Raw genomic sequence first — 22,620 nt, 5'->3', positions numbered from 1 at the left:
CCATGTCTGGCACCACTCAGAGGTCGGATGCCTTCGTGAGTACGGGCTTTCGTAACTGGAAAAATGCTGTGGAGAGAGATTGGGGATTTCATAAATGTGCATCCTCAAAGGATAAGTGGGAGGAGCAGGAGATGTGTGTCACCACTGAAAAGGAGATTTCAAAACTTCTCAGTGCATAACAGGTATTATGTTTCTTCTGACATCGATGGTCTCGGATTTTCGGTGGAAAACCAGCTGCCTTTACGAGGCTTTTGATAACATGTCAGAGGAGTGGAGTGGACTTTTCCTCTCCTTACTGAAGTTGTGAAAATGATCCCTCGCAACGCCACATACGCCTGTCACGATATTCAAAACAAACTCATAAGTACACTCGGCAGTGTGGTGACAGGCACTAGTGGAGGAAGTTGGCAACTCCTATTACACTTCGAAAGATGTTGGAACCCGTAACCCCGTGACCCCACCGGATGTGAAAATATATCGATTGTCATTCGATACATAAGTGAGCCATATGAGGTCACAGAGCATCTGTTAACCATGGCAACAGTTGGTAGATGTTGACAGACAACATTTTGGCAGAGCTAACTGAGGTTGGACTGGACACATCAAAGATTCTGATGTCTGGAAAGCAAGGTGGCGTCCAGAAGCTACTGCAAGAGAAACCAGGTCATGAGATACCTTATGTGTACTGTCTTAACCACCAGCCACACTTAGTGCTAGTACTTGCAATGGCAGCAGAGTTAGCTGTAGTGGACTTCTTTCATGAGTGTGAGTCCCTCCACAAATCCCTCAGGAAGACCACACTTGCTGTGCTCTATAAGGATGTACATCTTAAATGCCTTCTGGAACAGAGAGGAACAGGACATCTTGCCACTGTGTCAGTCATTCTAAACTCCTTCCGTGACGTAGTATTTCTTTTGACTTGTGGGATTGACTCTATCTTGGTCTATACCACAGATGCACGAATGGAGGCTGTGGGCCTGCTGCGCCAGTTTCTCATTTATTGCCAAGTTTGTGCCCACAGTTCTTGCTCTGTTGGCCTCACCAAGCAAACCCCTACAGAAAGAGGACATTGACGATGGCAGGTTTAACTATCATGGGTCGTGCAACTGCTTGTGAACGGAGACTCCGTTGTAATGAGGAGTTTAATGGGACACGGCCACAGCTGCCAGCACATCACTGAGACCCGGGATCCACAAATGGAGACACAAAGTGAACATGATTATGTCGTTATGGGTGTAGTGTCTGCCAATATGCCATTACACGACTAGGTCACCAGGGGCCACCACCTGACGACCTGTATATAAAGCTGATCAGAGGACATGCTCCTCCTTCTGACCTGGACTTGCACAGAGGCAAGACCTAGCTGTATATATCACTCTATTAAAACCTGCATTTAACCTTCACTGTGCTTCGTGTGGTTGATGTCGGTTACAATGGGAACTACAGGAGAGAGCTGATCACGAAGAGGGTTCTACAATACTATTGATTCAGTGCTGGGAGAGATAGATCACAGATTCAGCGAGTACCACTCACAATTGGTTCATGCACTTGTTGCACTGAATCCAGAGAGAGAGATACATTTCTTGATGTAAAGGCTGTGATGCATATTATGGACCTGTCAAGATCGCCTGTCATTGAGACAGAGTTTGAAGTTGCTTAAACAGCTTTTTGGGTCGCTAAAACACTTGCAGCCTATTGAGGGGGATTGGCACATCCTCTCCAAGTGCCACACACATCTGAGCGGAATGCTCAGTGTACCGACTGCTTTCAAACATACCGTTACATGTTTTTCAGACCACCGATGTGCACCGCTCCTCAAAAGAAAAGCTAGTATTGGTTCAGCTAGCGTTTGAGAGGGGCCTAGCCCGAAAATGCCCAACTGAGTGGAAGGACACCATTACTCAGAGCTTCCGCACCAACACTCGCCGCCTGCAGCTCTTCTCAAGTTAAGCCATGCGTTTATTTCATTTCACTTTATGTTTCCAGCCTTGGATTTCATGATTATTATGCAAAACATTGAATGGTTTTTGGGACTGTCTCCATTTATTCTGTAAGTGTAGAGTGTACAGTCTATTTCAAATAATGTTGATGTGCACAGTGCAGTGCACGTGTGTGCTGTGTGTGTGGGTGGGTGTGTGTGCTGTGTGTGTGGGTGGGTGTGGGTATGCGTGGGTGTGTATGGGTGTGTGTGTGAGGTGTAAGAGAGACTTGGCAGTATGTGTTAAAATTAGAACTGGGTTGGTGTGTTGGTTGTTGACGTCAGACAAAGTCTTATTATTAACAGCTTGTGTGTGGTTAGATGTTGTCACGGTGGTGGTAATGGTGTGAATAGGAATGAATGTAATAATGTACAGCGATGGAAATTATGAAGACAGAACTTTGAACAGTTTTCCTTTTGTATTTATTTTACTGTGTGTACAGAAAGTTTATGTTTGCCTGAGGTTCAGCGTCATCTCATTTAAAGCTCTGAGAAGATGATAAACACATGTGAAACCATGTTGCATTCACCTTTTCCACCAGTTTTGTTTCTGGTCACTAATTGACAGAAGCTCCAGATCCCAACAGTTTGTGACCATAAATATGGTAATGGACACATTCTCCTTGCAGAAACAACACATCATTTTAAAGTCTGGGTTTCAAAGCACAGGATAGTGAATGGAAATTCTATTTTAAATCAATAGCGTATCAAATATTTAAAATGTACTTCCATAATTTAGTTTACCAGTTTTTAATACACCATTCCAATGCAAGCTTGCTTTTAATCACAGATGAATATTTGAACATTTCTTTTTGAACCACCTTATATTTCTAACATTGAACTCTCATGTTCATGGAAGTTAGTTCTACAGTTCAGTTTCCTAGATTCATTCATTTCGTTGATTGGCAGAAGATGCAAGTGCCCCAGCAGTGGTGACACTAGGTGTTGCGGGTGACATCGTCAGAGGAGAGGCGTCATCAAAAGGAGAGTCACGTGGTTCCTGAAACAGCACACAGATCCATGAAACACCAGAGGGAGAGGGGGAACGTTACCACGACACTGCATGCAGTGAGCCCCTGGCTCACCCGCACCTCCCCCTCGCTGAATGGGTTTTAGGGTGGAAAAGTGGAAAAGTTGCACAATGCCCCTGCCCACCCCCCTCCCCCGCTCACATTCACTCTGGTGTCAATTCTGCTGGACCGTGTTCCCCTGACTTCCTCCTGAAGTCCACAATCATCTCCTTATCTTTGCTGCCATTGAGTGCAATGTTTTTGTCGTTACACCATTCAACCAGCTGATCGATCTCCCTCCTGTCCACTTCCTCATTGCCATCTGTGATACATTGTGGTGTCAATAAATGTGATTATGATGGATGATGATAATCAATATGATTATTAATAGATAATCAGGGAATAGTTACAGCTCTTTACAACTTAACAACCAAGGTCAATGATATCAAAAATGAAAATAGATTCGGAGGCAAAAACTGTTTAATAATTAGTATGGCAGGATGCAAGCAACAAATGCAAAGAGAAACATGATAGGGTGCAGATGCTGTGATTGTAGTAAAAGCACTGAAATGCTGGAGAAATAGCTGGTTTATTCAGCATCTAGGATCTTTTCGACAAAGATCTATTATCGACATTTCGGGCCTGAGCCCTTCCTCAAGGGGAAATCAGAAAAGTCAAAAACAGGAGATATCAGAATTCAAACAATGGGGGAGGAATCCAGACCAAAACAAGGTGTTAATTGGATGTGATAAGGGACTTAGGTCGAATTTATCATGTCTGTGTGAAAAATGGCTGGAGATGATTAAACTAGCAACATTCTGTGAAAGGTGATGGAATGCGAAATATGTAGATTAGAGCTTGAGAATAGACAGTACTGGGCCACTTTCTTATCAGAAGCCTCAACGATGAAGGAGTCTGGTTCGGACTGGCACGGTGACCTTGGGTACCGCACAGTAACCATTGCGCTTGCTTAATATTAACTTAGAAACCCTAATGATGAGACAGCCTAATTAACATAACATGCGATGTATGATGAGGGAGGAACTGCGTGGTATCTGCAGGGATGAGAGGGAAAAGGGGAAGGTTGTAAGGTATTGAAATTCCGATTGGAAGAGACTAAAGGGAGGTGTGGTGATGTTGAGAGTGGGACTGTACAAAAGAGTGATGATTTTGGATCTCCGGTGTGTCTTGGGTCTAAGAAACACCCGGCTCTGAAGACCCGAAATAAAATCGAACTTGTTCTCCAAGACTTTGTCTCCTGAGTAGTGCTTGTGAACACATTGTATTTCACAACTGTGTGAAATGAGACAGGGAATGGAGAGATGAAGGGGGAAATGGGGAGAATTTTAACGAAAAAAGTGAAGTCAATATTAATGCCATCCAGTTGGAGGGAGGTCTCAATCCGGCAGTGCATGAGACCATAGACAGACATGTCATCTAGGGAATGGGGTGGAGAATTGAAGTGGGTGGCCACTGGGAGATCCATGGTATTGCGGCAGACAGAGCCGAGGTGCTCAACAAAGTGATCACCCAGTCTACATCCAGTTTCTCCGGTGTAGTGTTTGCGTCCAGTCTCTCCAATGTAGAGGAGACCACCACAGAAGCACCGGACGCAGTAGATGACCCCTGCAGATTCACAAGTGAAACGTTGCTTCACTTGGAAGGACTGTGGGTCCCCGAATGGAGGTGTGGGTGCAAGGGGAGCAACTCCTGTGGTCACGGGTAGGGACCAAAGGGACGATTGTGGGAAATAGTGGAAACGCAAAGGTATTCATATCATTTTCTATCAAATACTTCAGTGTTTTATCATGTATCATCATTGCCTCTTTAACCAAAGTCTGATGACAAATATCTTTTCGACCTTTGCCACCAAGTGTATGTAATAATCATGGACCAATCAGTAGTTTTCATTACAAGGTAATAAACATTTCTAGGATATACACATGAAGAGTTTAAGTGCAGAAATAAAGATGCTGTTTGTAACTTTCTGCTTTTTCACAAGATGTGAATTGGCGAGGATTTTGAATTTTGAATTGGAGAACGTGCCTTTTTCTAACATGCACACATTGCAATGTTACAGGGCCAGAGGACCCCAAACCCCAGCAGCAATAGAAATTCACCAAGACAAAGGTTACTTAAACAAAAGTTGCTTTTAATTATCTTTAAACATGAAAACAGGATCACACTTTAATTTATTACTATTAACTTAACCCCCTTCTAATTTTAAGCGCATGTGTATGTAATGTGTGTGTAACTTCAGAAAAATTATTTGATTCACAGTCTAGTCTCACTTCTCACTCCTCCAAGTTCACTGGTATCAGGCAATTCTTACACTATGCACAGAATTTAACATTTATGAAGTTCACCAGGCTCTGGACCTAATCTTCTGAGTTCTTTCATCTGTTGCTTTCCAAAACAATAATCCATTACTCCACAGCATGTCCAAATAAAACCTACTTGTGAAGTCTTCATAGGCATCCTTTGAAGTTTTTACAAAGGTACCCAGTGCCTGGACTGTCTGGCTTGAGCAGAGCTCTGGCATTTTAAATGAGATCTGTTTTGAAGTGTTTCTATGTGACCTACACTAAAAAAACTGCCATACTTTATCTCCTTTCAAAACATATCTATATACAATATAAAATATAATATAATGCTTCACAGCATATTGATTTCAGATTTATTGTCAGAGTAAATACATGACATCACATACAACCCTGAGATTCTTTCTTCTGTGGGCATGCCAGAATAACCACTAATTGGTAGTGCGAAAAGTAAACTGTATACAATGTACGCATAAACAAATAAAGAACTGTAAACAGATAACAAATGTAAACAAACTGTGTGCAATACAGAGAGAACAAAAAGTAAATCAATAAAGTGCACAAGTAAGAGTCTTTAAATGAGAGAATGGGAAAACAGATTGCACTCACAATTTTAAATGAGTCCCTGATTGAGTTTGTTGATGAGGAGTCTGATGCTGGAGGGGTAGCACCTGTTCCTGAATCTGATTGTGCGAGTCTTGTTGCACCTCTATCTCTTTCCTGATGGCAGCAGTGAAAACAGAGTGTGTGCTGGGTGGTGTGGGTCTTTGACAATTGCTGCTGCTCTCTGACGGCAGTGTTCCCTGTAGATGTCCTCAATAATGGGGAGCATTTTGCCTGTGATGTCCTGGGCAGTGTCCACTGCCCTTTGGAGGCCTTTTTGCTCAGGGATATTGGTGTCCCCCATACCAGACCAATGTGCAGCTGGTCAGTGCACTTCTTCTGCAAACTTCTGAGGAAGTAGAGGTGCTGATATGCTTTCTTCATGATGCCATTAGTGTGTTGGAAAGATCTTCACTGGTGGTGACTCCTAAGAACCCTCTCCACCTCAAATCTACCAATGATCACTGGATTATAAACCTCTCGTTTTCCCTTCCTGAAGTCAACAATCGGCTCCTTGGTTTTGGTGACATTGAGTGCAAGGTTGTTGTTGGCCCACCATTCTGCCAAGTTTTTTATCTCTCTCCTGTACACTGACTCATCCCCTTCCTTTATACAACTCACTGCCGTGGTATCATTGACCAATTCATAGCTGGTTTTATTGTACTGAGCCACACAGTCGTAAGTGTAAATTGAATAGAGCAGGGGGCTAAGAACATATGCAGCCCTGTGGTGCTCCAACACTGATGGAGATTGTGGAGGAGATGTTCTTACCAATCCGCACTGATTGTGGACTGGAGGCGAGGAAATCCAGGATCCAATTACTCAGTGGGGGTGTTGAGTCTCAGGTCTTGGAGTTTGCTGATCAGTTTTGAGGGGATGATGGTGTTAAATGCCAAACTGTAGTCGATAATGAGCATCCTGATGTATGCATCTTTGCTGTTCTGTTATGTAGAGCCAGCGAGATGGCGTCCGTCTGCTGCTACAATAGGTGAACTAGAATGTATCCACGTCGCTGCTCAGACAGGAGCTGATATGTTTCAACACCAACCTTTCATAACACTTCATCACTGTTGTACATGCTACTGCTGGAGAGTCATTAGTGTAAAATATTCACACCATTCAAATTACCGATGAACAATAAATGCGGACAGAATTACGAGCGAATGCTTCTCAGTAGTATGGGGTTACTGATAGCATAGGACCAGTTCAGAAAAGATAACAGTGGGGGAGGATGTGGTGTGGACATCTTTTCAAGATCCCTGTCCCCTTGACCTTCGATTTCCTATATTTCCAATAATTCCCACAGCTGCTCTGGATTCTGCTACACTTCCACTGATGATGAGGATGGAATTTTGACAGGTAGCTGCCATCAGGAGTCATCCTGGTCAGGTTTCGACCCAGCAAACAGATGAACCCATCTTTCTAAATGGTAAAGTGAAAACACAGAAATGCTGGAGGAACAGGTCATGCAATGTCCATGGGAGGCAAAGATATAGAACCAACGTTTTGGGCCTGGTAAATCTCTCCCATCTCGCAACCTTTTGAAGAAATCAGGTGTAAAACAGCATTCATTCAGGACAGCAAGTAACAGTCAAATCTAATTTTCATGAGGAAAATTGTACTGAAAAAATGTTTTGTTGAAAAAGGCACCAATGATATTATGCCTTGTTAAAACACTTCTTCCTGGCTAAGCAGTGGAAGTCATTCATGGCTACTGCTTGGGAGCCCTGTGGTAATGGAAAAGCCGTGTTTGTTCATGCTGATCTCTCAGATAATTTATTCAAAACACTATGCTTTTTTTTGAAATTTAATGAAAAGTTTATATTCTACCTAATCTGATATTCCCATCTTGATTTTGTTCTCCATAATAAATTAGTTTTCTGGAGCCAGGATGGAGCTAACTACATAATATTTTTTTAATGCGTGGAAAAATACAGAGAATGGGAAAACAGATTGCACTCACAATTTTATAACAGCCGCTTCCCCTTAAAGCTTACCCTGGAGAACAACATACATCACCTGGCAACTAAACTGCCACTGCAGATGACCTGAAGGAACCAATTAAAATTATTCCTGTCGCCATGCAACAAATGTATGAAATGTTGTTCCGCTGCTTTGAGAAAACCTCTTTGCTGAGGTAGAATTCACAACATTGAATCAGGTCGTAGAGCCCAACCTATCCACGCAGATGGTTATAGAACATAAAAGACTCCAGCGCAGTAGAGGACCAGAAGCCTGAGATGTTGAGCCAACCTATATATTTCGAACTGTGGTAACATGTTTCCTCCATGGTACATAGTTATTGTTGACTACTATAGATATGGAGCTGGCCCGCCCCCTGATGACTCCTCCCCCGTGGTCCTGGGCCATAAAGGTCGAGTCACCTCACCCTTCCCTCCATTCCTATACCTAGATCGGGGCCTGCAAGGTTCTTCTGTATATTAAAGCCTGTTGTTCCCTCAGCCTCATCTTGGTGGTTACTGGTAGTGCACTATACTAACAAAAATTTTTTTAAAACCCTTCCTACCTCATTACCCTCTATTTTTCTTTCATCCATGTCTCTAAAAAAGGCCATGTCTTTCCTCCCACCTACTTTATATGTGTAAACCCATCAGAAAAAGATTATTTTCCTAATTAAGTTTGAGATGAGTGAAATTGAATAGTCACATAGCGAATGTGCTCTTCCTTAGTCTTTCTACTGAAATTGAAAGGTTGGGTAGAAGCAGGAAACTCTCAGCTGAAAGTACAAAAAAAACTTCAAATTACAGTGCAAATTCTACAACTGACCAACAAACTTTATCGACTCTTACAAAGGTCCAAGAATTTGAATGGTCTATCTATGTCTTAAGAGAGCTTCTAAAATATTAAAGGGCAAACCCACATTGGTCATACTCTGTTCTTCCCCCTACATTAGGCAGAAGGTACAAGTGCTTGAAAACACCAGCCTCAAGAACAGTTTTTTTCCTAACTGTTATGAGATTCTTGACTGGATCTCACACTGGTAAAAGACGATGCCCTTCACTATCATCTTTTATAACTGTACTTTTCTCCATTCTTGGCACTACGTTTTTATACTTTTCTCTACACCCTGAACTATTTGACACTGTAACACTACGTACTCCTTTTTGAGTGGTCTTTTTTTAAATTTAGACATTTAGTACAATAACAGGTGTGACGCAATGGGTTAATATGCTTATTAAAGGGATTAGAATTGGGTTAACTGTTAGGTTGCGGGCATTTTACAGACAGAACAAGGCCTTGCAAAGTTCCAAGGGCAAGTGCAAGGGCTTTAGCAACATGCAAGCACACCCCAGAAACTGAAACATTTGCAGAAAGTTGGAGCCGTGTGTTTTTTGTAAAGCCTGGAAATTGCAACATTTGCAAACTGAAACCAAAAAATAACAGTGCCTGGAACGTCAGTAGGGGAGAGGCAGAGAATGAGAGAGAGAGAGAGAGAGAGAGAGAGTTAGCAGGAGGCAGTCTGAGAAAAGGCTGGACAGAAGAGGAGCCTGTTGAAAAGGCTCCCTCCTTTTTCAAGACTGGGCAGAGTTCTAATATGGTCACCTGAGTGTACTCTCTGTGGAAATCAGTGGCGGCTTGTCTTCCAGGTATGGTGAAGAGGAGAAGAACTCTGTGAGAAGAGCCTGGAAAGAAGTTAAGTTTCTTCTGGAAGATGTTCCTGTTTGAAGTCTCCAACAACCATCTCTCTGTACTCTCCACAATTTTCCTACCTGGTAATTCTAAGTAAAGCACTGAAGTTTGCTTGAATGTAATGACTGTTTGATTCTGTGCATAGGATTGAAGATTACTGGAAACCGTAGCCTTGGAAATGTGGACAGTGGAAGATTGGACAGTAAAAAGGACTTTCTTGAAAACACATAATACACACTTGCACTGAGATTAGGTTGGGGAGGGGAGGGATTGTGTAAATAATTTAGTATTGATAAGTTAAGTGTTCTTTTTTTTTAATTTTTTATTTTTCACACCATAAACCACATTGACCATGATACATACTTTTTCCTTTTCAAATATATACAGTGCCATTTTCTCCCCCCACCCCCTCCATCCTCCCATCTCACCCTCCCTACCTCCCCCCCTCCCTACCTCCCCCCCACCTCCCCCCCCCCCCCGTCCATTTAAAGTACAAAATCTAGGATACATTAAACCAGTCAAATAATGTTGTCATTCAATAAAAATAAACAAGAAATTCCACTGAGTCAATTCTTTTCATTCTCTTCTCCTGTCATTTTAGGTGGTAGATGTCCCCGGTAGGTTTTCTCTATTGTGTTTCATGTAGGGCTCGCATATTTGTTCAAATATTTCAATATTATTTCTTAAACTATATGTTATTTTTTCTAATGGAATACATTTATTCATTTCTATATACCATTGTTGTATTTTCAAATTATCTTCCAATTTCCAGGTTGACATAATACATTATTTTGCTACGGCTAGAGCTATCTTAACAAATCTTTTTTGTACACCATCCAAATCAATTCCAAATTCTTTGTTTTTTATGTTACTTAGGAGGAAGATCTCTGGATTTTTTGGTATATTGTTTTCTGTAATTTTATTTAATATTTGGTTTAGATCTTCCCAAAATTTTTCTACTTTCTCACATGTCCAGATTGCATGAATTGTTGTTCCCATTTCTTTTTTACATCGAAAACATCTATCAGATAATGTTGGGTCCCATTTATTTAACTTTTGAGGTGTAATGTATAGCCTGTGTATCCAGTTATATTGTATCATACGTAACCTCGTATTTATTGTATTTCTCATCGTTCCAGAACATAACTTCTCCCATGTTTCCTTTTTTATCTTTATATTTAAATCTTGTTCCCATTTTTGTTTAGTTTTACCATTTGTTTCCTCATTCTCCTTTTCTTGCAGTTTAATAAACATATTTGTTATAAATCTTTTGATTATCATTGTATCTGTAATCACATATTCAAAGTTACTTCCCTCTGGTAGCCTCAGACTGCTTCCTAATTTGTCCTTCAAGTAGGATCTCAATTGGTAATATGCCAGCACTGTATCTTGAGTTATATTGTATTTATCTTTCATTTGTTCAAAGGATAATAATCTATTTCCTGAAAAACAATTTTCTATTCTTTTGATCCCTTTTTTCTCCCATTCTCTAAAGGAAATGTTATCTATTGTAAAAGGGAGTAACTGATTTTGCATCATTATTAGTTTTGGTAATTGATAATTTGTTTTATTCCTTTCTACATGAATCTTTTTCCAAATATTGAGTAGATGATGTAATACTGGAGAACTTCTATGTTGTACCAATTTTTCATCCCATTTATATAATATGTGTTCAGGTATCTTTTCCCCTATTTTATCTAATTCTAATCTAGTCCAATCTGGCTTTTCCCTTGTTTGATAAAAATCTGGTAATTGTGCGGCTCTATAATAATTTATAAAGTTTGGCAGTTGTAAGCCTCCTTGTTTATACCATTCTGTTAATTTATCTAGTGCTATCCTTAGTATCCCCCTTTTCCATAAAAAATTCCTTATTATTTTTTTTAACTCCTTGAAGAATTTCTCTGTCAAGTGTATTGGCAATGCCTGAAATCGGTATAATATCCTTGGGAAAATGTTCATTTTAATACAGTTTATCCTTCCTATTATTGTTAATGGTAAATCTTTCCAATGCTCTAAATCGTCCTGCAATTTTTTCATTAGTGGATAATAATTGAGTTTATATAGATGGCCGAGATTTTTATTTATTTGTATACCTAGGTATCTCATTGCTTGCATTTGCCATCTGAATGGTGATTCCTTCTTAAATTTTGAGAAATCCGCATTATTCATTGGCATTGCTTCACTTTTATTTACGTTAATCTTGTAACACGACACTTCTCCATATTCCTTCAATTTCTTATATAATTCTTTTATTGATAGTTCTGGTTCTGTTAAGTATACTATAACATCATCCGCAAATAAACTGATTTTATATTCCTTGTCTTTTATTTTTATCCCTTTTATATTATTTTCTGTTCTTATCAATTCTGCTAGTGGTTCTATAGCTAACGCGAACAATAAGGGTGATAGTGGGCATCCCTGCCGTGTTGGCCTGTTTAAGTTAAATTGCTTTGATATATATCCATTTACTGTCACTTTCGCCAATGGCCCCTTATATAATGCTTTAATCCAATTAATATACTTCTCTGGTAAACTGAAATTTTGCAATACTTTGAATAAATAATTCCATTCTACTCTGTCAAAGGCCTTCTCTGCATCTAAAGCAACTGCTACTGTTGGCTCTTTACTCCCTTCTACTGCATGAATTAAGTTAATAAATTTACAAATATTGTCTGTTGTGCGTCTTTTTTTGATAAATCCAGTTTGGTCTAGATTTACCATTTTTGCTACATACTCTGCTAATCTGTTGGCTAATAGTTTAGCTATTATCTTATAATCTGTGTTAAGTAATGATATTGGTCTATATGACACTGGTGCGAGTGGATCTTTCCCTTGCTTTAGTATTACTCTAATTATTGCTGTTTTACATGAATCTGGTAAGCTTTGTGTTTTGTCAGACTGGTTGATTACTTCCAGGAGGGGAGGAATTAATAAATCTTTAAATGTTTTATAGAATTCTCTTGGGAATCCATCCTCTCCTGGTGTTTTATTATTTGGTAATTTTTTTTATTATCTCTTGTATTTCTACTATTTCAAATGGTTCTGTTAATTTATTTTGTTCCTCTATTTGTAATTTTGGTAGTTCAATTTTAGTTAAAAATTCATCTATTTTCCCTTCTTTCCCTTCGTTTTCAGTTTGGTATAATTGTTCATAGAATTTTCTAAAGCTTTCCTTGATCTACTTTGGATTATATGTGATTTGTTTGTCTTTTTTCCTTGATGCCAATACCATTTTCTTAGCTTGTTCTGTCTTAAGCTGCCATGCTAGAATTTTGTGCGTTTTTCCCCTAGTTCATAATATTTCTGTTTTGTCTTCATTATGTTCTTCTCCACCTTATATGTTTGTAGTGTTTCATATTTTATTTTTTTTATCTGCCAATTCTCTTCTTTTAGTTGTATCTTCCTTCATTGCTCATTCTTTTTCTATATTTATTATTTCCCTTTCCAACTGCTCTGTTTCCTGATTATAGTCCTTCTTCATCTTGGTTACATAACTTATTATTTGCCCTCTAATGAACGCTTTCATTGCATCCCATAGTATAAACTTATCTTTCACTGATTCTGTATTTATTTCAAAATACATTTTAATTTGTCTTTCAATGAATTCTCTAAAATCCTGCCTTTTGAGTAGCATGGAGTTTAATCTTCATCTATACATTCTTGGAGGGATGTCCTCTAACTTTATTGTCAATATTAAGGGTGAATGGTCCGATAATATTCCAGCTTTATATTCTGTTTTTCTTACTCTATCTTGCATACGAGCTGATAACAAAAATAGGTTTATTCTTGAGTATGTTTTATGTCTACCCGAATAATATGAATATTCCTTTTCATTTGGGTGTTGTTTCCTCCATATATCCAAAAGTTGCATTTCTTCCATCGATTTAATTATAAATTTGGTTACTTTGTTCTTTCTGTTAATTTTTTTCCCAGTTTTGTCCATATTTGAATCCAAATTCAGGTTGAAATCCCCTCCTATTAATATGTTCCCTTGCGTATCTGCTATCTTCAAAAAAATATCTTGCATAAACTTTTGATCTTCTTCGTTAGGTGAATATACATTGAATAGATTCCAAAACTCCGAATATATCTGACATTTTATCATTACATATCTCCCTGCTGGATCTATTATTTCCTCTTCTATTTTAATTGGCACATTTTTACTAATTAATATAGCTACTCCTCTTGCTTTTGAATTATACGACGCTGCTGTTATGTGTCCTACCCAATCTCTCTTTAATTTCTTGTGCTCCAATTCAGTTAAATGTGTTTCTTGCACAAATGCTATATCAATTTTTTCTTTTTTCAGTAAATTTAGCAGTTTCTTCCTTTTAATTTGGTTATGTATTCTGTTAATATTTAAAGTCATATAGTTCAGCGTAGCCATTTCATACTTTGTTTATCTTCCCTTTCCGTTTCTCCATCATCACCTTTCCTTCTTATCCATTTCTGCTTTCTTGTTTTGAACACTTTATAAGACAACATTTCTAAAACATCAAACATTTTCCTTATTCTCCTATTTAAAACTTCTTTAACCCCATTTTCCCCTCCCCCTCCTGAGTTGCCCTTTATCCCTTGTCGTACAACCACATCTCCCCTCTTCATTTAGATTTGCGAATTCACTCGCAAACGTCAACTGATTTTGTAGTGACCGTAACTCCTCCCCACCCAGCCCCCCCAGAAAAGATTTCAATTTTCATATGTAACAAAGGTCACTCTTTTAATTCCCTCCTTATTCCCTCTATTCCCTTTCCCTCCCTTATTAATTCTTGTCTATACTCTATATATTTTCCTCTAAATACGGATGCATTCATGTATACACACTATATATATATATATATATATATATATATATACACACATATACCCCTTTACACACATACATATAGTTCGTGGTCATTTTTACTCTCATTACATGTCTTCATCTCTCTGATTGTTTTGTAGTTGTTCTGCAAATTTCCTTGCTTCCTCTGGATCCGAGAATAGTCTGTTTTGTTGCCCTGGAATAACTATTTTAAGTACCGCTGGGTACTTTAACATAAATTTATATCCTTTTTTCCATAGGATCGTTTTTGCTGTATTGAACTCCTTCCTCTTCTTCAGGAGTTCAAAACTGATGTCTGGATAGAAAAAATTTTTTTGACCTTTGTATTCCAGTGGCTTTTTGTCTTCCCTTATTTTCTTCATTGCTTTCTCCAATATATTTTCTCTTGTTGTATATCTTAAGAATTTTACTAAAATGGATCTTGGTTTTTGCTGCGGTTGTGTTTTCGGGGCTAATGTTCTATGTGCCCTCTCTATTTCCATTTCTTCCTGTAATTCTGGTCTTCCTAGGACCCTGGGGATCCAATCTTTTATAAATTCTCTCATATTCTTGCCTTCTTCATCTTCCTTAAGGCCCACTATCTTTATATTATTTCTTCTATTATAGTTTTCTATTATATCTATCTTCTGAGCTAACAGCTCATGTGCCTCTTTAACTTTTTTATTAGATTCTTCTAATTTCTCTTTTAAATCCTCTACTTCCATTTCTACGATTATTTCTCGTTCTTCGATATTTTCCACTCTTTTTCCTATCTCTGATATGACCATTTCTATTTTATTCATTTTTTCTTCTGCACTCTTAATTCTTCTTTTTATCTCATTAAATTCTTGTAATTGCCATTCTTTCACTGATTCCATATATTCTTTAAAAAAAGATACATCCATTGTCTTGCCTTTCTCTTCTTCTTCCACTTCTTTCTGTTCTTCTTCCTCTGGATTAACCATCTGTTGTTTCCTTGTTTTCTTTTTACCCTCTTCTTTCTTGTTGTCGTTATTGTCTGTGTTCTGCACCTGCTGCTGTGCTGCAGGTGTCTCTCTCAGCTGTGGAGATCGACTCCGCAGCTGCTCCCCCCTCCCGTCAGTGTGTTTTTTTTCATGCGCATCGCACATGCACGACTCCTCGCGCATGCGCGGTTGCGCACTTTTACTTGGCTCTGCGAGCCATTTTTGTAGTCCCGAGCCCGGGACTTCCACTGACCTGCGGGAGCGGGCTTCTCTCTCCGCGGCGGGCCTCTTCGGACAGGTAAGTCCTTCACCTTCTTCTTCCGACATTCTTTCTTCCTCTTTTCTTCCCGTTGTTTTCGACTTTTCTCTCTTCGCTGCCATTTTCTTCTCACCTTTATTTTTACTTTATTATAAATTTTAATATTGTACCTTTGTGCTTTGTGTGTTTTTTTTAATCTTTTCGGGAGAGGGCTGGAATTCCCTGACCGGCCACTACTCCATCACGTGACTCCCGATAAGTTAAGTGTTGATCTCGTTCTATACTCAGAGAATTAAACTATTTTTGTGGAAAGGGGGGAAACCGAAAATAGCACTAGATAAATTAACAGAATGGTATAAACAAGGAGGCTTACAACTGCCAAACTTTAAAAATTATTATAGAGCCACACAATTAAGATACCTATCAGATTTTTATCAAACAAGGGAAAAGCCAGATTGGACTAGATTAGAACTAGATAAAATAGGGGAGAAGATACCTGAACATATATTATATAAATGGGATGAAAAATTGGTACAACGTAGGAATTCTCCAGTATTACATCATCTGCTCAATATTTGGAAGAAGATTCATGTAGAAAGGAATAAAACAAATTACCAACTACCAAAACTAATACTGACGCAAAATCAGCTAATCCCTTTTACAATAGATAACCTTTCCTTTAGAGAATGGGAGAAAAAAGGGATCAAAAGAATAGAAAATTGCTTTTCAGGAAATAAATTATTATCCTTTGAACAAATGAAGGATAAATATAATATAACTCACGATACAGTGTCTGCATACTACCAACTGAAATCCGACTTGAAGGACAAATTGGGAAGCAGTCTGAGGTTACCAGAGGGAAGTAATTTTGAATATGTGATTACAGACACAATGATAATCAAAAAAATTATAACAAACATGTATATTAAACTACAAGAAAAGGAGAATGAGGGAACAAATGGTAAAACTAAAAAATGGAATCAAGATCTAAACATAAAGATAAAGAAGGAAACATGGGAGAAGCGATGCTCAGGAACTATGAGAAATACAATAAATATGAGGTTACGTATGATACAATATAACTGGATACACAGGCTATATTACACCTCAAAAGTTAAATAAATGGGACCCAACAGTATCTGACAGATGTTTTCGCTGTAAAAAGGAAATGGGAACAACAATTCATGCAATCTGGACATGTGAGAAAGTGAAAAAATTTTGGGAAGATCTAAACCAGACATTAAATAAAATCACAAAAAGCAATATACCAAAAAGCCCAGAGATCTTCCTCCTAAGTAACATAAAAAACAAAGAATTTGGACTTGATTTGGATGGTGCACAAAAAAAGATTTGTTAGGATAGCCCTAGCTGTAGCAAAAAAATGTATTATGTCAGCCTAGAAATTAGAAGATAACTTGAGAATACAACAATGGTATATAGAAATGAATAAATGTATTCCATTAGAAAAAATAACATAATTTAAGAAATAATATTACAATATTTGAACAAATATGGGAGCCATACATGAAACACAATAGAGAAAACCTACCAGGGACATCTACCACCTAAAATGACAGAAGGAGAAGAGAATGAAAAGAATTGACTCAGTGGAATTTCTTGTTTATTTTTATTGAGTGACAACATTGTTTGACGGGTTTAATGTATCTTAGATTCTGAACTTTAAATGAATGGGAGGGGAGGTAGGGAGGGTGGGATGGGAAGAGGTGGGGGGGGGAGAAAACAACACTGTATATATTTGAAAAGGAAAATGTATGTATCTTGATCAATGTGGTTTATAGTGTGAAAAATAAAAAATTTAAAAAAAAGTGCAGAGTGTCATATTCTGTTTCACATACGTTCACCTTCTTTTCATGGCCCACTTCAGGAAATCAAACATTCTCATTGTCATACTGGAGGAATCTGGCACTGTTGGAGGTAGCTTCCTTTGGATGATGAACCCATCTCACTGTGAGTACAATAACTGCAACATCCTAGCCAATTTTGAAACTTTAAACAGCACCACAACAAAACTGAGATGATCTGTTCATTGTGTTACGTTACTGTGTGGTCACTGCATTTCCTGCACAACATCAAAGATTACGCTTTAAATTGATTATAACTTCACGATATCTCATGGAACTGCAATTTTATGCATTTCCTAATATTTTTCTTTTTAAATAGAAACATAAACAGTCATAATCTTTGTCTGGCGTTTAATTCCTTCATTGCAGACTGGCATGTCACATTTTTCATTTTTCACATTCATAGGTTTCTTTCTTTCTTCTTTAATTTTTTTTTATTTTAACATATAAATTTACTCACAAAATTTTTAAGGAAAGCACATAACAAGTCATCATGTAGCTCAAATAACAAGGAAAATAAATTGGTGATTCCTTGATCAACCTAAGAAACTAACTATTGAAATAAATCTATAATAACCAAGTTAACCTCATGTTTGCCAAGTTAGACTAAATAAAAATAAATATTAAAAAAATCTAAAAACTATGTCTAATTTATCCCCTCCCTCTAATCAAGGTTACCTTGTGTATATAACAAAAGGAAATTGTGGATCCAATGGTGAACCCTCCCCCCCAAGACATCGGAAAAATAATCTCCAAACATCCTTAATTCTTCCAATCTTGATAATGTTCTATGAATGGGACCCAGATCTTTATAAATTGAAACTTTCTATCTTTCAGCATCAGAATTTATTGTCATGAACAAGTCATGAAATTCAGTGTTTTAACATTGTATCTAATTTTCTCCTGTGGCGGCTCATCACAAGGCAGGCGAACTGGCCCTGCTTGTAAGCCATGCGGTGGGGCAGCCGACCAAAATGGTGCTGTTGGGGGTTTCCCTTCCTTTCAGGTCAGGGCTCAGAAACCCGTGCTTGGGGACCACGTGATGCCTGGGTGACGTCAGCATCCTCCAGCGCAGTTCTCAGCCAGGTCCAGGTTGGGAATATGTGCAGCCCAGCAGCCTGCAATAAACCAGTCTGCTCACTGAGCCCAACCCATCTGGTTGCGTGTGTTATTGCAGGAACAGTGTAGCTGCCGCTACACTCCAAACTTAATTAGGACATGACATCATGTGTGTGTGGGCAGGTGAATACTCATCTTTCCATTTCAATACAATAGCTCATCCAGCCATCAGCGTGGTAAAGGTGAAAACTTTCTCCTGAGTTGCAGACAGAGGTGTATCTGGGTCACGAGAAAAAAACAAAGTAATTAACGGACAAGGATCTATACTAATCTTAACAATTATTGATAAACTCTGAAAAAGGTCTTTCCAGAATCTCGCTAAATTTGGGCCCTCCCAAAACATATGGATCCAAAATTTTACACTTTTCACATAGTGGATCAATAGCTGCATAAAAACAAGATCATTTGTAAATTTTAAATAGGCAATGCCTTGAACAAAATAAGGAATCATTAATCAATCTGAGAGTAAGTATCAATCTTCTTCTGAAAATGTTGTTCAAATCTCATTCCCAATCGTTCCTAATCCCAACTATGGAGGATGATCTTAAATCCAATTTATAAATATATGATATTAATCTACTGTGAAAAAATAAATCAAGAAAATTAATATTTGAGATTCATGGGAAATCAGAAAGGTTGAAGTGAACAAAATGCCTAACTTGTAAATATCTAAAAAATGTCTCTTAGAAAGATTAAATTTGGCTGATAATTGTTTAAAGAAGGTAAAATTATCTCAAATAAAAAGATTGTTAAAACTTTGTAGACCAAATCTATGCCATTCCTTAAAACAGAGATGACTGAAAAAGATGATTGCCTATAATGGGACCAGCCAGAGAAAAACTATTAAAGCCAAAAAATTTCCTAAATTGAGCTTATATTCTCAACCTACTTCTCACTATTTGTCAATTTAGAAAAGGAAAATGGTAAAAAAAGGATCCTAAAATTGCCAACATAGAAGTTGTTTTGGAAAACTGCAGTTCTATTTCTACCCAAGAGGGGTGATTCACTGACTTATCCAAGTAAATTATATATGTTAATCGCTCAATAATGAAATCTAAAATTTGGAAGTGATAACCCTCCATTCCTTGTAGTCTTTTGAAGATGGACTTTATACGTGATTTTTTTCATAGGCTTCTGCAGCACTACAAATACAATAAAACCCCTGGTATCTGACACCTATAGGGATTGGTAGATGCCAGATAAGTGTATTTCCGGTTGCTTGAGACTTACTCCTATCTTTGGCTTGGCTTCGCGGACGAAGATTTATGGAGGGGGTAAAAGTCCACGTCAGCTGCAGGCTCGTTAACATTACTCCTATAATGTTTAACTAATACACCTGCATTAAGAATAAACAGTTTAAAAGACAAAAATACCTGTGCTATTATTTACTTTCACTGAACAAACTTCACTTGCATGACTATATAAATCTTAAAGCATTTTATTTTATTTTCATTCACATTCTTTGAAAACATTCAAAGAATGTTTTCTTTGAAAGCGTCAATGCATCTCCACCTCCATGGAGCTGCCTGAGAGATTAAAAATAACATTATAGATCATTAAACCCCCTCCCCAAGTTTACAGATAAAGTCTCTGACTGAGGTGACTCTTACTAAGCAGGGATAAGGAGACATTTTAAGAGAGTCACCCCAATGGCATCAACCAGCTCTTCATCCTGGGCGACGCCATTTTATTGAAACACAACTTTATTCAAACAATTCCTTCAAGCAAAGCCCTTCCAAGGCCCTCTGCTGGCTGAATATTTGCTCCCATCTTCACCAAAGGTTTATGTGTTACTTCAGAGAACTGGTTATGTTGGTTGCTTGAGGCTGCCAGTTGCTTCAATTCCATGTACCAGGGGTTTTACTGTAGATAGGTAAATCCTGTTATTATCGACAAACTTGCTCTTTCATAATTAATCCAAACACCTCTAACAAATCTTATTTCACAAAACTTTGCATAATTTTGAAAGAATGAATTCAGAGGAAATATTTCCACATAATCAGAGACAATCATGAGAACTCAAGGGATAAATTAGGAAATGATCATCAAAATAAATTCAGAAGATATTTATTTATCCAAAGGGTAGTTAAATGGGTAAAAGGAGTGGTTTAGGTGAATAGGACAGGTGAATTTAAGGGGAGGCTGGACAAACAAGCATATGACAGAGAAGAGAAATACAGGATTTTGCTGATAGATTTAGTATGGAAAGTCTAGAGAAAGCACAAGTTCAGCATAAACATGGTTGGTTGGTCTCAATAATCTGTGCTGTAAATCCTATTTAAAAAATGGAAAACTACACAATAAGTGGATTTCTTTAATGGATATTTTGTCATTTGTGATTTTAATTTTACTCTGTATGTCAAAGGGCAATCTTTTATCAGTGGTAAGTTATGAATTTTATATTTCTCAAATCTGTTGTCTGAATGAAATTGTGTTCACATTTCAGTTTCAAGATAAGAGGAGAGGGGAGAGATTTGAGAAGAACCCGGAGGATCCTCTTTAAATGATCCTCTGTATCTGGAACAAGCTGTTGTGGAAGCAGGCACAATTTTGACATTCAAAGACATTTAGATGCATATGGTCTAGATGTAGACAGATAGGACAAGCACTGAACGTCAACTTGGACAAGTTACCCTGAAGAGCCTGAACCAGTGGCTGAGTAGGCCGAAGCCAAGGGGCCCAGGTGAGAGTTAATCCGCCACTGTCCGTGATGCTATAACCATATCGAGTTCTGGAATAAAAAAGACTGCAAGTTATTTTGATGTTATTATAATTACATCCACAAGAAAACCAACATAGATTTGATATTCTCTCAATGGTAGCAGTAATAATGTTACTTAAATCTTTGGCCTTTATATTAGAAGCACAAAATCATAGATCATTCTGGCTCAAGGCATTCATCTCCAAGCTCATTGCTGATTTTCTTCTCGTTGTTAATAATTAGCATCTGGACTTTATTTTTCAAACAGTCTGAGCAGCCTATTACTGTCGTCTGCATACGAATGCTGAATGGACATGGGAATCAGAACTTAACAGTTTCATATTTTTCTTCCATTGAACTTTTGATTTTATGATAGCTGGCTTCAGTTAAAACAGAATGGAAATGCAGAGAGCGCACAGCCAAATAAAGTTCCTTAAATTGCACATTTATAAATTCTTCTAACCACACTAATAACACTGGACATTATTTTTCCCCAAAAGGTTTGCTTCCTGAAAAAAATTGGGGATTATGATTGACAACTTCAAGTTGAACAAAAAGATAATTTCAAATTTACTGTTTCATGTAGGAAATGGGAGAAACATTAAATTAACTTTGATTGAATTTAGCTGGTTTAATCTCATAATGATCCTGACATGTTGCATTAGTTCAACTAACCAAAAAATGTTTTGCCGCTGAATTTTCGTTTGTGCTCAGCAGCTGCTGCCTCTCATGTCAGTGTCCAACAATAGTTGGCCAGCGCTGATGGATGCCAGGTGCCCTCATACCACTTTTCCAATGTCCTGGTGAAACCTTTCACTGTATCCATCACTGACGGTGCCAGGACCAGTGGGGAAGAAGTCCAAAAGCAGAAAATGAATTTTCATTGACAAATTCACTTTGTGGTTTTGTATGGTTGAAGAAAGACTTCAAATATGCAGGAAATCACAAAAGTAGGTTATATCTAAAAATTAGTACATGAAGGGAAATTTTTAAGATGATTTTCATAATCAGCAGTTCAAACCCCATAAAATATTGTTCACCCAAAAGTATCCAGGAAGAAAAATCTTCATTGTCCAATATAATGGAAATAACCATACTTTTCTAAAAATAGACTTTATTCACAATAAATTATTTACAATACAAGAAAACTGTTCAAGACTTTTTACCTTCATAGTGTCAGTCATTCGGATACATTCTCTTCATTATACATTTTACATTCTTCTGTTAATTCTCCATTACCAGCTCTGTGGCACCTTGTTGTCTCCCTCCTCCATTGTTTGAGGGGCTTCCCCTCAGTGTCATCCCCAGTGCCCGGTAATGGAGGACTCTCTACTGTGGTCCTTCCCT

General features: G+C 38.0%; 1 long non-coding RNA gene across 2 annotated transcripts; it reads left to right on the top strand.

The window, feature by feature from the left end:
* Positions 1-559: 559 nt before the first annotated feature.
* LOC138747272 (uncharacterized) lies at positions 560-21,328 on the top strand. 2 transcript variants are annotated; one of them, XR_011347403.1, is made up of 5 exons: positions 560-663; positions 1,795-1,945; positions 9,521-9,646; positions 17,477-17,559; positions 21,019-21,328. It is a non-coding gene; the product is annotated as an uncharacterized lncRNA (long non-coding RNA). The 2 variants fall into 2 exon arrangements; XR_011347400.1 differs by having other exon boundaries at positions 1,795-2,050.
* The last annotated feature ends 1,292 nt before the right edge of the window (positions 21,329-22,620 follow it).

Source organism: Narcine bancroftii, chromosome 1 (assembly GCF_036971445.1).
Source record: "Narcine bancroftii isolate sNarBan1 chromosome 1, sNarBan1.hap1, whole genome shotgun sequence".
In the NCBI taxonomy this organism is placed as follows: domain Eukaryota; kingdom Metazoa; phylum Chordata; class Chondrichthyes; order Torpediniformes; family Narcinidae; genus Narcine; species Narcine bancroftii.
Note: the sequence above shows the minus strand (reverse complement) of the source record. Positions and strands in the feature narration are given on the sequence as shown.